Source organism: Dermacentor andersoni, chromosome 11, assembly GCF_023375885.2.
Source record: "Dermacentor andersoni chromosome 11, qqDerAnde1_hic_scaffold, whole genome shotgun sequence".
NCBI classification, from domain to species: domain Eukaryota; kingdom Metazoa; phylum Arthropoda; class Arachnida; order Ixodida; family Ixodidae; genus Dermacentor; species Dermacentor andersoni.
Window position 1 is genome coordinate 88381350 of NC_092824.1, and position 15189 is coordinate 88396538.

A 15189-nucleotide genomic window follows, 5' to 3' on the forward strand; every position below is an offset into this window, starting at 1 on the left:
ATATTTCATATAGGCGCTTATATGGAACATTGACTAAGGGTTAACGTGATAAAAAAGCAAGCAAACCGATCCAAAATATAGTGACAATAAATATTTGGGAAGCTGGGCTGTAACATAAAAAAATTACATGACCACAGCCGTAGCCAAGAAAAAAACTCTATAGGTCATCACGATCAGCCTGTTTATGCGCTCTCCCAGCGATTTCCATAACCTGGCGCCAGCTGATTCAATCTTATGTGCGGCAACTTTCTAATTTTATCACACCACCTAATTTCCTGCCGTCTTTGACTGCGCTTCACTTCTCTTGGCATCCAGTTTGTAACTCTAATGCGCCTCCCGTCATCTGCTCTACGCATTACCTGGACCGTCCAGATCCATCGTTTCCTCTTAATGTTTACTAGAATATTGGCTACGCGATGTTTGCTAACTAATCCATATCACTGTCTTCTTGTCTCTGAACAATATTCCTAACATTTTTCTTCTCAGGTTTGTGTGTTAATCCTCAAGTGTCTGCTCCGTATATTGGTGCCCATACCCTTTTCAAGGATAGCGGTGAGCTGTCGGTTATGATCTCGTAAAGCGTACCGTATGGGTTCCTACTGATTTTACTTTCCCGTAAATTTACTTGCCGTGATCAAAGTCGGTTACATTTTCTTAATGTAATGCACACTAATATTCAACCTTCGTCTTACTCTGCCGGCTCAGCAGTACCATAGCAGGCATACATTACGTTACTTACGAATTCACATAATCGAAAAATTACACAGCGTAATCATATACATGTTATATTTTCGGAACCATTAATCTGGTGGTGTTAGAATTCAGCCTTCTACGAAAATTAATCGCAAGCACCTTCGTCCTTACGTCGCATTAGTGGAAGGGGAAATCTGACATTCGACAATCAGTTATCAGGCCTCACGTAGGCAAATTTGCACGCTACTATAAGCAAAGGTCTAATGAGCCAGTTTGCAGGTATACAAAAGCCATCGCCGAAAGTAGAAAGAAACTCGTATCTTGCACTTTCATAATAAACAAATAAGGCGAGAGATAATTGACGTAAAAAACTCCTGCAGTCGCGTTTGAGATGTGTTAGCATCGCATAGCTTCGGTTGTTTTATCCCGTCAGCAAATGCGATATCGTGGCCTTCGCGGGACTATGGCCTAGGCCATTCTGCACAACCAACTATTTTCACATTCACCGGAATGATTCATTTTTTGGCTTTTGGCACTGGGCTTGTTGCTTCGCTTGCGTTCGCCTGTGTCTCGTACAGAGCCGAGAGCGTTTCCGGTGCTGTGTCAAGCGCACTATATTCGCGCAGTGTCAAGAGTGAAATCTCGCAAAAGTTAAACTACCTTCGTAAGAAATCGCCCCCCAATGCACCCCTAAATTTGCAAGATGAAAACAGAAAAGTAAAAATATACTACCAATGCCGGACACAAGTAAGGCTTGTCGTCCTGTCATTTGCTAGATTGCACCTGGCGCAGTTATGCGCGAAGCAAGCGTGGTTAGGAGTGGCAATGTCTTTTTCTACACCACACACACATACACATAAAAAGGTGTGATGTCATAATGAGTTAAACTTCTTGGAGTATTTGAGAATGCTGACGAATTACATTTTTGGGGACATCTTGATGGCGTTTCACGATTTACGCTGCGCAATATAGAACCTCAAGGTTTCGTGTGCCCCACCTTTGTCTGTGCTCCTCACATACGCGTGCCATGCTCTTTTCTTTATTTCATTGGTGCCCCGATTAAACGGCATAAGGTCGACCTGATCCTGCCGTGCACACATCTTTCAGGTAAAGACGATGTTGGCCTTTCGTGCATCATCACCAGGACCAGCGTGCGATGTAGCGCGGTGGCCGACTCTATTAGCCAGACCAGCAAGGTGAGTGCATCGAAGACGTGACTTCTTGCGTCCTAATCTTTCCATTGATTTTTGCTCGGCAAAAGCACTTGCGTAAAACAATCTATAGCAGCCTGGTGTCTTTATTGCCGCACTGCAGATCTGGTGGTCGGCTGTTCTGGAGCCCTGGTGCCTTCCCCGTCCTGTGGACTTGGTGGCCAGCTTTTCTAGCGACCTGGTATCACGCTGCTCACTCTGCGCGCCTGGTGACCAGGTGTTCTAGCAGCCTGCTATGTTGCTGCCCGTCTTGAGGACCAAGTGGATGGCAGTTCTGCGGACTGGTCTTTTGCTGCTTGTTCTGCGGACCTGGTGGTCAGCTATTCTGGCGGCCTGGCTTGCTGATCAGATTTTAGCGCTCGCGGTATCCAATCACAGCAGGCAAAAGTTTGTTTCATTCTATCTGGGTTACTTTATGATGTATGGATAGTTGGGCGAGAGGGTGGGTTGGCATTTTCAAAATTAGCGACTGTGCTGGGTTCGTTTCTTTTTTTCTTTTGATTTTGGCAATTTACTTGTAATTAAACGCCACGTTCTCCTTAATCACAGGCGATGTAGGCAGCACTGATATCGTGGTTTGCTTTTGACTAGGCTACCCTTTCACCATTGTCTATGCCTGTGGTTGCACGCAAGAGTGCTTACCTGCTTTCTTTATTAGATTTAGCTTGTACAGTCCAAACGAAACAACTATGCTTTTTTAAAAGAAATCATGATGGGACTGAAACGATGCTGGCCACTCGTTTATCCCCTTAGATCTTGGTTCATGCAAAGTGGGGAAGGACAGCAGGGCCAAGTTTCGCTTCCCAGCAGATGAGGTAAGCAGGCATCTTGAAAGTGTTTTGAAGTGACCACGCTCAATGAAATTTCGGAGTAGCAGTCATACGCGAAGTGCTTTCCACTGCTCCTTGCTACAGACGTTTTCTTTCACGGGAAGTAGGTGTATCAAGTTTTAAAAAATGCGCTACAGCTGCTTTTCAGCACAGCACGCCACTGAATTTGATGTCAACGCATTGAAAAAAATAACCTGAGCTTTCGTCATTGCGGAAAGTAATCAAAACTTTTAAATGTATTCTGTGATTGCTGCAGGCCGATTTGTTTGCGACGTTTGGCCTTGTTTTTGTCTCTTTCTGTCTTGGTACCATCAGCGTAAAAATACTGTGAATCAGTGAAACGCTAAGAACAAAAAGTTTTACAGAACAAAGAAAGTCATACAAGTTTATAGCACACACGTTGGAATGTATTTGAAGCGAATATTTTTAAACGCTATACCACTAACGACGATATGTAAAGTTGTTTGGTTTCATCCTATTCAACGAGTAGAATCATGCAGTGGTTATGCACTTGCTTTATATCATGCATTTTGTTTTGTGTTTGTGCACTACACCATTCAGGAGCTATTGCGAAATGCAAACACTAGATCAGGCGATGCACATTGTCAGATGTCTTTGTAGCAATTTCATGTCTGCGAAATGCGATGTGTGATGTTTGTCGAGGAAAGAATGCATGTGGCTGGTGTATGCATAGAGAAGTAGGACACATTTGTAATCTCGCGTATCCAGGGCATATTCGATGCAGTTGTTATCTTGAGAAAGCGTTTTTCGGCAGCGTTGCGTAGACGGTCTCGGAAGGTCATGTACTTTTTGGTTTTGCAGCTACGAGCTCGGGTCCCAGAGTATACTTGAAGATCGGTCTTTCGTAATGGGTATTTTCTTGACTTTGTCAACGCACGTGTTTAAAATGAGAGGAAATCGCTTTTCCCGTGCCCATGCTGCATTATTATTGGTTCCAGCGAATTGTATATTCTATTTCTGCCGTGCCTGTTTTCTTTGTGGATGACCTTCAATGTTTTTTGTGTGTTCAATTTGGACTTTGTGTCATACGTTCACTTCTATTTCTAACTGCATTTTCACTTCTATTGTCCCGTCGAACTTTGGGAGTCAGTTGCGGGCCACACTTATTTCGTAACGATAATCTGTCAGTCTATTTATCTATAAACCTAACAATGCTATTGATGTGCCGATGAACAACCTAGTGGTCTTGAGTGATAATCAGCAATAGCAACATTATGTGCATGACAACAAAATAACGGCACAGCGACGTTGACATGACGACGTGATGATGACTATGTCGGTGGTGGCGTTATTACTTAACTACTGGGGCAGGAAAATGTTGGAACTCCAAGCACGTATAGTGCATGCGCCGTCATTGAGGATGGCGCTTAAGCAGCAGCGGCGGTGGCGGCAGCAGCGGCGCGCGCTATAGAATGTTTGTTTGCAACCTCTATGCAGACAGCGTTCTTGCTTCTTTAGTCTGTTCTCGTCGTTAGTCGGTGGTCTAGCTTGGCAAGGAAAGCGATGGTTCCTTCGTTCGTTGATTCGTTCGTTGATTCGTTCGTTGATTCGTTCGTTGGTTGATTCGTTCGTTCGTTCGTTCGTTTGTTCGTTCGCTTGTTGGTTCACTAACTAGTGAGTTCGTACTTTTGTTCGTTTGTTCTTTCAACAGTTCCTATATTTCATCGTTGATTATTGGTGAATCGTTAGTGCGGTCCTTCGTTGGTTGGTTCGTTCGTTCGGTCGTTTGGGCTATTAGCTTGCACTGAAAATTATCGTGAATGGTTTCTGCGCAACTTTTTTGTGCCACAACAATTAAGTAGTAATGCCACCGACGCCATAGACAGAACCGCATTGTCGTCATATCACCGCCGCCTTTAACCTTGTGCTTGTCGTGTTCACTATGTCCGTGTCGTCGTTCTAAACCTGTCATTGTCGCCGTGCTCTCGTCATCGTTGCCGTATCTCATCGCCCCTTGTCGAGCGTTGTTGCCGTCATCATCCTTGTGGTCGTGTCATCGTTTTGCCGCGGTCGTCCTCGTGACGTTGAAATTCAAGTTTATTCAACATGTCAGCGATGTTGCCAGCATAGAGAAAAATAAGACACGCTAGAAGCTTGACTCGGGGCCTCTGCGCCCTGCAGAAACTTGACAACGGGTTCATTTACCTAAAACAAAGTGCAGTAAAACAATAACACAGTGGTGCGCAAGATTTGAAAATAAAAAAAGAAACATAATTTGACAGTAATAATATGAAAAATGTAGTATTAAACAATTCAGTAATGAAGTGGCAATTCAGTAATCCCAGTAATAAAAAAGCGCAGTAATAAAGAATTTCCACAGATAAATACCATGCATGACTGATAAACGGAGATCCTTGACATAGAATGGAAAGAAGGAAGTAAAACACTAGAATTTGGTTAGCCACCAGTACCTGTCACGAGAATCGACAAGCAATAACGAAGCGATTCAATAAGAGGGGTAGCGCGTAGGATACCTTGCGAATACGACAAGTTCTAACCCTGGGAACAAACCAAACGTAACTTCTGTGGGTGTTATAAATAGGTATCGAGAGCCTTAAGTCGCCAAGCATTGTGAGGATTGACGAAGACTCAACACCCGAACGATAGCGATTCATTAAAGCCTTTCCGCCGAGTAGTGGAACGGCAGTAATATTGAGCTACTCAAAAAATAGGCGAAGTGTGAGTGCCGTAAAGCACACCAGCAACATTGATTATAGCGCGTTTTTGTATGACAAGCAGGGGGTGAATGTTCGTCAGTAGTGTCAGAAACAGTAGTGAATAACGGACTTAAAGAATTGTTGAGAATTCTTTTGACAGAGCGGTACTACCCAGCGCAATTTACCTAGAATGCCTTCAAGTTTCAAACTTTACTTGAGGCTATTACAGCATGTTCATTCCAGGACATGTGTTGCTCAAATAGTGCGCCCAGGTTTTTTTCATCACAGGAACAGTTTGATTGAAGAATCGATGCTAAGCAGAATGTTAAGATTCACTGACACGTCCATATATTAGTCTGAAGATCACGGATTTTTTTTTCTACATTAATGATTAACCGATTTCACATGGCCCATCTGTTCACTAAATAAAGGCATGCTGCAGCTTGTCGCTATAGATCTTGATGCCTGTGTTGCAGTAAGGTATGGTATTTCAGTGCTCTCTATCTGGTCAGGAAACTTTCGCGTAGACGTGATATAGACGTCAGAAAACCGACTGTCTCATTTTATAAGGGGACGCCACAGGGAAAATACTGTGATATCGGAATGCATTATGTAACAGCGCAAACACCATCGGACGAAGAAGGAAACGCACAGGACATGCGCGGAACTTCCGCGCCTGTCCTGTGTGTTTCCTTCTTCGTCCATTGTCGTTTGCGCGGTTACATAATGCATTCCAATATCGACCACCAACTAGCCTGCCTCTCCCTGTTAAATATACTGCGAGTTGTATCAGTAAATTAAGTTTCTGTACGACCATCAAACGCCAATATTACTGTTAGAAAAACGCTTGGCAAGCCAGAAAAGAAAAAAAAATACGGGTGGTGACGCTGTTGTGCAGCTCCCGCAACAATTTGCCCGTGACGTCATGGATATTTACAACGTCTGCTCGGCCGTATCGTTAACTTGTTGCTGGTGCCATTTTATAACATGTATTGCTTATCTTTTCAAAAACCACTAGTGCAAGCTGTACTTAATCTTTAACACGTTAAAGATTATACTGTAACGTTCATACCCTTGTGTTTAGAACTTGGTTCCACCTCTCAAAACATCAAAACAGGGCCCTACAAAAGTAGCTTTGTTTCAACCTTTTTGAAAGCGTCCGGCGAAAATTTCTATTAATCAATTAATCGTTGACAAACCCTGCATCGAAAGCGATTAATCCATTAAAGGCTAAAATGATGAATGATTAATCGCGAATCGAATGCCAGCGTTTTGTGTTCGCATCTGTTTCACCGGGCTTCTTACTTACGCATGCGATGTTGTTTCTTTTCTTTTTTCATCGGTGCCGAGAACGAGTGGCGCGAAATTGACAGGGTCGTGTCGTGCCCACATCTGTCGAGCAAAGGCGATGCTGGCCTTTCGTGCGTCATCACCATGTCATGCGTGTGAGGCAGCACGGCGTCCCACTGTACGATTCAGGCGAGCAAGGTGAGTGAATCGAAGACGTGACGTCGTAATAGTTCCATTGTCTTTCGTTCTTCCAAGGTAACTGCCTAAAAAATAATTTCACGCGCTATAAACATGAGTATATGCCTATGATTGTTGTCATTCTTAGCAATGAAGTGCAAATAAAAAGCTATAAATGTTTTATTTGCTAATTTTATTTCGAAGAAAAAATAATCAAATAAAAAAAGTCTCCAGTCCACCCTGTAAAGGTGGTGGGAAAGCTCAGCTGTAAACGATACCTAGAACGTTTACCCATTGTGACGTAGCTTGAAGTTATTCACGTGGCGACAAGCACTTGCCCTTTACCTAATTTCTCGCCTAAGACGTTCCAACGGTCTGCGACTTGGCTTGCTCCACTACTTCGTGCACCTACAAAGTGTGGACCAGAGACAAGAGAAGTGCACTTAACCACGCTTTGACCACGTCTCGTATGCAAGCTGCTCTTCAGGAATCACTATACGCGGCCTTCTCACAGCACTACCGCAACCCAAATCAGCTCCTAGGCGGGTAATTCTTTTGCATACAAAAGTGTAGCTACGTCACTCGCTGCTTCGTATGCTGCAGTTGCCGCTTCCCGGCAACTGCAGTTTATGCAACCGTAATATTTACCGGGAAACGCTCACAGTGAACTCTGTGTGCCAAGGCGAGCTTTCTGGTTCATTTCTATTGATCTCTCCTGCACGGCCTGCGCCGCCGCGCATGCGCGGACGTGAGCGTCATCTGGTGGTGCTGCAAGGAACCCAGCGGCGCACGCGGCGCGCGCCTCTCTGACTGGTTGAGTTTTTGTCCACGGATACGGCAGATGGGTAGAGGTATACAGCTTCGCTGTAAAATGTCTAACAAGCACAGCCACAATTATTCTACCTGGCTAATGATAACAGGGCCACAAATTGCAAACTGGGTGAACTGGAACTTATCCAGTGAAGCGGTGCATCTATAGAACAGAGTACGAAGAAAATAGACGTGCACTGCCTGGCAATTGAAAGTTCATCGTAATATATCGGGTAACTGTTTCGATCGGAGCACGTATGTAGATCAGCTGTCCAATATACTTAGTTATCAGAAAACGATAGTTTTTCTATTTCGTCGCGGCTGCTTCAATGGCTACATTTCACTCCAGAATCCCAGCAGTGAAATGCGACTTGTCTACGTACTTCCGTTTATTGTCGTATATTATCCGGTAAAAATTAGTCCGCATCTACTTGCTATAGCGTCCCTCATAATCCCCAATTTGCCTTGGAATATGACACACTTGTTTAAAGCCGCGGCAAACGCTTCTTACTGATAGGCGGAAACGCAATCCATTCAGAGTAAAGCTGGCACCCGTGCTCGCCATTAGCCACTATACTAAAGGAAGGCGCACGTTTTCAAACGATCAAACAAGAATAAAGAGTACATGACAGTGACGAATTGGGGCCCAGAATCGTTTTCAGTGGATGACTTTGAAGTCATTGAGCCCAACCATCCAGCACTGATGCCTTATTACTCTAAAATATACCTACACAACACAAAGCCTTAACACGGCGATGTTACAATTTTGTGCACTCTAGAAGGTATGGCTGTACCTTTTAATTATTGCAGTTGGCGCTAGTTGAGAACTTCATCCAGTTTCAGCTATGTTTGTTTGTTGGTTTGTTTATCCGCGTACAGCGTGATCCACGCAAACATAGGTCATGGGGTAGTCCGTTGGCTGATGGGTAGAGCATGGGCTGCTGTGCTAAGAAAACAGGTTCGAGACCTACGTTCGGGCTCACTTAAGTAACTGGTTTTTGTGGTGGCATGTGCTGCTCCTCAATGAACTTCTTTCATGCCATTATGGGTCACTGTGTGCGGTCGCTCATCAGCGAATCTCTTTCACACCATGTTTGATCACTGGTTAGGTGCCATTACCCGCCACCGTGGTGTAGTGGCGTTGGCGTTGCGTTGCTACGTGTGAATGCGCGGCATCAAATTCCGGCTATGACTGCCGCATTTCGATTGGACCGAAGTGCGAGAGCGCATGCGTACCGTCCACTGGTTGCCGGTTAAAGTACCACAGTTGGTGAAAATTATTCGGGAGTCCCCCACTGCGTTGTGCCTCATAATCACACCGTGGTTTTAGCCGGTAAAATCAGATTTAAATTGTTATGTGCCATTGTGTATGTATTGTCCTTCAATAAACATTACTGACGACGTCACTTTGGGTAACTACAGGGCTTTGCGCCACTGTGCATGGGTCGCCTTTCAATGAACCTCTTTCACGTAAACATGGGTAACTGGGATGTGCTAACGGCCCTTTGTCTTGCTGCCTGCCCCTTGGACGTTGTGGCCAGGCCTTCTCGTACGACGATGTCTGGCAGCCCGCCGGCGGTGCCGGTGGCCAGCTGCTCTAGCAGCCTGGTGCCCTGGTGGCCGCGCTGTAGATTTGGTGGCCAGCGATCTGGGGACCCCATGTCTGTACTGCGGACCTGGTGACCAGCTGCGGACCTGGTGACATGCTGTCTCGATACCAGCCCTGTGGATATGGTGGCCAGATGATGTAGTGGCGTGATAGATCGATGCGTGCCCTGCTGACCTGGTGGTCAGCTGTTCTACCAGCTTGGTGTCTAGATGCATGCCCTGTTGATCTGGTGGCCAGCTGATCAAGCGCCCTGGTATCTTAATGCTCGCCCTGCTGACCGGGTGACCTGCTCTTCTAGCTGCGTGATGACTTGTTGCGCGCATTGTAGACCTGTTGGCCAGCTGCTGCTGTGCCCTTCTCAGGTGCTGATGAAAAGATCGCGCGTACGTTCAAGACAACAGGTGGCAAAAGTTTTTTGTTATCACAATTTGTTTATCAAAAAGACAAGTTGGGCTATTCTTGGTAGGCATACGCATGGTCAGCGTTTGTGTTAACTTCGTTCCTTTCGCGGTGCTTGATTTCTGTCATTTTTTTTGTGTTTAGCCATTATATTAGCTGCAATAACGGACGACGTAACCCGAATCAATATCACGGGTTGCCTTCGCGTTGGCAGTCATTTTGCCACTGGTGGTGCCTGCGGTGGCCCGAAAGATTGATAACCTCCTTTCCTGAAATGCTTAAGCCTCTAACGTCCGAATGTAATCCACGGCGCTTTTTCGAAGACACTATGATATAGCCGGATCAGCGCTAGCGTCTCGTTTATATATAATATCCCCATGGCTTTTGGTTCAAACAACGCGGGCATGGACAGCCGGGCCATGTTCCTCTTCCTAGCAGACGAGGTGAGCACAATACTTGCGACTGTTTCGAAACAATTACGCTCAATCAACCTTTGGTGTAGCAACCAAGCGAAGAGGCACTCACTCCTAGTTTGAATTACCACTTTCTCTATCGTACTCGCGAACTTGGAGTGTCTGTGATTAGATAAATATACTACAACTACCTGATTACAACGAAGACGCAAAATAAAGGAACGGACGAATGAAGGCGACACGGGACAACCACGTAGGCGCCTACGTGGTTGTCCGGTGTCGCCTTCATTCGTCCCTTGTTTTATGTGGCGCCTTCGTTTTAATCGTGTATAACCAACTCGCCCACCAGCACGTGCTCAGTATAGCTACCTGTTCAGTGCAGCACGTACCTGAAGTTGATGTGTAACTGAAATAATCTGTTCGTCCCTAATTCCGAAACGCAGTTCAAAACTTCCTGATAGAGTATTCAATCAACACTGCAGGCAGGTTTCCATTTCTGACATTTTACCTTGTTTTTGATTTTTATCGTGTAGGCACCCTTGGGGATCAATGCTCATTCAATGCACATGTCAAATTTGAAGTGAAGTTTTTTAAAATATATGTTATACAGCTAACCGCGATGCACCAATTTGTTTAATTTCATCCTATGCAACGATTAATTTCATGAAATGATTATGCACAACCTTCACCTCGCACTATATTCAGATTTGTGCTCTGTACCATTCAGAAGCTATTCTGTAATGCAAACGCCAAATGAGTTGGATGCACATTGTGACACTTCTTCGTAGCGATGTTACGAGGACGAAGGCGACGTGTGATTGCGTGCAAAAGGAAGAATACTGATGACAGGTGTGGGCAGATATAACATGGTTGTGCTTCGCCTTTCATTCTTTTGTCTTTTTTTCTGATGTTTGCACATTGCGCATGATTGATACACCGTTGATTCTCTTCGCTCGGAAAACTTATTGCAATCTTTCCTCGGTGGTTGTGCTTCATTTGGTGTGCATAGCATGTGTGTGTCAGAAATAATTTTAATTTGCGTGTAATGCTTTAAGTGCACTGTCTACAAGGTTACTTCTCGATTATTTTGTTTTTTGTTTTTTTTTGTTTTGTATGCACAATGCGCTTGATTGTACCATGTTAAACTTTATGACAATATTGATGTTCTTTGCATGAAAATCTGCTTAGACCACATTTGTTTCTCTAATCCTGGCCTGGCGGATGTGCCTCGTTTTTTTCCCCACTCTTTTTCGTACGTCTGTGCGCAGAGCGAGCCTATTTTCGAAATGTCAATTTTTTCTTTAATACGTGACTATCTCTTTTGTAATGCCTTCTTGCTATGCTCTCAACTGAGTTTGAAAATAAATACACCTGTCATCGCCATTGTTGCATCGACAAGCACAAGTCGCCTTTGTCCTCTTGACTTCGCTGCGTAGATGCTTGTCACTGTCTAACTTCCTGATTTGGCGTTTGAATTTCGGCATAGCTTGCGAATGGTGTAGTCTATAAATAAAAAAAATGAACAACTTGACCTATTGTCCCTTTTGGTGAATAAACATGCAAATTGTAGTGGACTTCACACTACACAGGATGAAAGTAAGCACAATGTTATGCATCGCTGTTAGAGGTAGTTCAGTTATTCAACCACTTCGCTTAAGCTTTGCTTGACATAAACTTTATTATGCCCATCGGATCTGCACAATTCCTTTTCCGCATGTCCTGCACCAGGAGTTTCAGTGTTTATTTGAGCCCTTTAGTACATTCCAGGCTGTCCAACAGTGCGTAGATGCACGAAAGAAAATCGGACTACGAACAGTATCTACATTTTGCAAGTTTACCAGTTTCATCTATCGTGTTATTTCTGTAAGTGACATATATTGTGCGCCATTCTGAGCAAAAACAAATTAAACTAAGCGCACGTGTTTAATCTCTGCTGTTCATCTTGCGATTTCAGTAGAGTAGGATAACATGTTTCTAATGACTTGCTCCTACAGTGAGTGAACCCAAGCAAGAATAATCCCAATTGGACCGCCGAATGCATAAAATATAGGAATAAAGCACGAGTCCAGGTGTCTTTCACCTCTTGCGCCAATGAAAAAAATTTCGTCGTACACATTTGAGTAGATAAGACGACGCACTACAGTTATCATGACGTCAAGTAACACTGGGCTGTATTATACTCCAAATATTTTGACTTTTCTACCAAGGTTTTACCATTTTAACGCCGTGGAAACGTTGCCCCTTAGGCTCATTCATAATATAAAGCACATTTACTGGGAGTGTTAAAGGAATGAAGGCGAAGCACGGCACACTCTTCCGACATATTTTTTGAAGAAAAGTATAAATGTAATCCTGTGTCATCTATCCCGAGAAGCCATAGCTCATGCAATAGCGCAACAGATTGCAAGCTCACGCAGCACTAAACCAACCGGCGTTTCTCCTTTATGTGTACATTTCGTTGTTGGTTGCTGGCCAAACCGACCACGTAGCTTAATTTTGTTGCCCATTGCACCTCATAGCATCTCGCGAAAAGTGACGTTAAAGTGAATCACTAAATATAGGAAGGTGAATTTGAGAAAAAAATATGATCGTCAGCCTATTTATGTCCTCTGACAGCGATTTCCAATAATCCTCGTCTTGCGCTAGCTTATTCCATTGTACGCCTGCAAACCTCTTCATTTTATCCCACCGCCTAATTTCCTGCCGTCCTCGACCGGCACCCATTTTGACTCTAACACCCAGTATGTGCCCTATGCATTACATGACCTCCCAAGCTCCATCTTTTCGTTATCGAAGACCTGACGTCTTGCGTCATAAATTGTTCATTGCATATCGCTCTGTCAAGGCGATTGCCTATGAAACGATTTCACGCAGACTAAACTCACGTACGCCAATTCCTCTTGATATTCGTAGCAATTAAGTGTGGACAAGACGCTGCACACGTGTATTTCTTCAATGGTAATCAAAACTAATGAAACCCAAATCTATAACTTGCGCGGCCACAATTATCTTGCCTGACTAATTTTATTGCTACCAATATTTGCGAACTTGCTGAACTGGAACTTATCCAGGGAAGAAGCCTATGAAGAACACGGTACGAAAGAAATAGCATACGTGCACTGCCTTACAATTAAAGATTCAACGGAATACAGTGGGAAGGCATCTGCGTCGTTCATATAATGTATGTGGCACAGCTGTCCAGTGAACGTTGTTATTAGAAAACGATAACTGTCACGTGTGCGCTGCTTAAACGGCTACATTTCCCTCCAGAATCTCAGCAGTGAAATGCGATTTTTGTGCGTACTTTATAGTCGTATAATCTCGTATAAAGATTGGTCCGTATCTACCCACTACGGCGTCCAATATAATCCCCGAGTTGCCTTGGAATGTATTATTGTGACATGAAAAGGAAACGCACCAGGGTTCTCCAGGCTTCTTCCTGATCGACGGTTACTCAAGCTCATTCGGCGTAAATGACACCCATGCTTGCTATTGGCCATTGATCCAGTACTTCTACCAAAATTTAACGTGGAAATAATCTACGCAGAAACTATTTACACGGTATATTTACAAAAATCACAAGCACTGGCGAAGCTGGAAGCCAGCTCACTTGATGACTGGGCACGTAGTCTTCTTTCAGAAGCTGCTCTCTTCGACAATCACGTCAGAATATGAAATGAAGTCGCACATTTCCATACGAGAAATAAAAAATCAAGCGTACCTTATTGTGGTGACTGTGGACCCAGAGTCGCTTTCAGCTAATGACTCAGTTGTTATTAAGTCCACCTACTCAATACTGACAGTATTCTAAAAGGCAACGGTACAAAGCAAAGCAATAACATGAGAATATTACAGTTAAGTCCACTCTTGGGTGTTGCGATTGTACTTTCTAATTATTGCTGTTCACATTTGATGTTATGGTATGTGCCCCTCATCAGTGGACCTCTTTTAGAAAAACTTTATTATTATTATTATTTGTTTTGAACACATATATGCAATTAACAGGAAAGGGAAAGCGAGGAGCAAGCTGGCAAGTGTCACAGGAAAGGTCACAACGCCTGCCTACTCTTCAGTAGGGAGAAGACAGCAACACAGAAATGGAAGGAGGGGAGGAAAGAGGAAAGGAAGAGCAACAGGACAAATCTAAACAATAAAGTAGAACACAGTACAGTTCACACATGGTAGGGCTGGTCACTGAAGATCACGCTACTGCAGAATGTTGAATAAAATAGTTTCGACGCTACAAACGTGAACCTTAGTTAACTCTAGAAAACTGAGTAGAGCGCGATGAGCGTCGCTGGTTATGTGGAATAACCTGGTTATGTGGAATAACCCACCGTCGGGGCGTAGTGGCTTTGACGTAGAGCTAAGGCCGAAGGCGCTTAATCAAATCAGCGCCCCGGCTACTGCATTTCGAGGGGCAGGGGCAGGGGGCAATGCGAAAACGCCGGTGTACCGTGCATTGGGTGCACGTATAAGAAACCGAGGTGCTCAAGATTAATCCGGATTTCCCCACTAAGGCGTGCCTCATAATCCAATCGTGCTTTTGGCGCGTAAAAGCCCATACTTGAATTATATTTATGTGCCGCCGTGTATGGGCTGAATTTCAGTCAATATCCTTGAAGCCAACATGGGTAATTGGGTAGGTGCTGCTGGGTATGCGCCGCAATTCAATGAACCTTTCTTTACTCGACCTTGACTCACTGGACTGTTCTGGTGGCCCTGTGTCTTGCCGCAGCCTGCCCCGAGAACCTGGTGGTCAGGCCTTCTGGCAACGGATGTTGCCTGGCGGCCCAGCTTGCGGATCCGGTGGTCAGCTGTTCTAGAGACCTGTTATCTCGGAGTCCACCCTGCTTGCCTGGCGTGCAGCGGTTCTCGCTGCGCGCCCTGTCGACCTCGTGGCCATCGGTTCTCGTCGCGTCTTCGGCCGCTCATCAGAAGATCGCGTGTGCGTTAACGAATCTCAGGTGGTAAAACCTTTTTTATTTTGCACATTTTCTTTTGAAATATGCAATCTGGGCGAGTTTGCAAGCGCAAGTGCTTCATTTTTCTTCCCATAATCATGATTGTACAGATATG

The 15189-nt window shown here is 44.5% G+C and overlaps 1 protein-coding gene across 5 annotated transcripts in view; it reads left to right on the plus strand.

Annotated features, from left to right (window-relative positions):
- The first annotated feature begins 2333 nt into the window (after nt 1-2333).
- LOC126518319 (uncharacterized) overlaps nt 2334-15189 on the plus strand; it is a 103459-nt gene continuing 90603 nt past the window's right edge. For 3 of the 5 annotated variants that reach the window (XR_008609711.1, XR_008609712.1, XR_008609715.1), the window contains exon 1: nt 9336-15077. The gene's annotated coding sequence lies outside the window, so the exon portion shown is untranslated. Of the gene's footprint in view, nt 6901-9335; nt 15078-15189 lie in introns of those variants that run through there. The other 2 variants (XR_008609714.2, XR_008609713.1) reach the window with 2 other exon arrangements.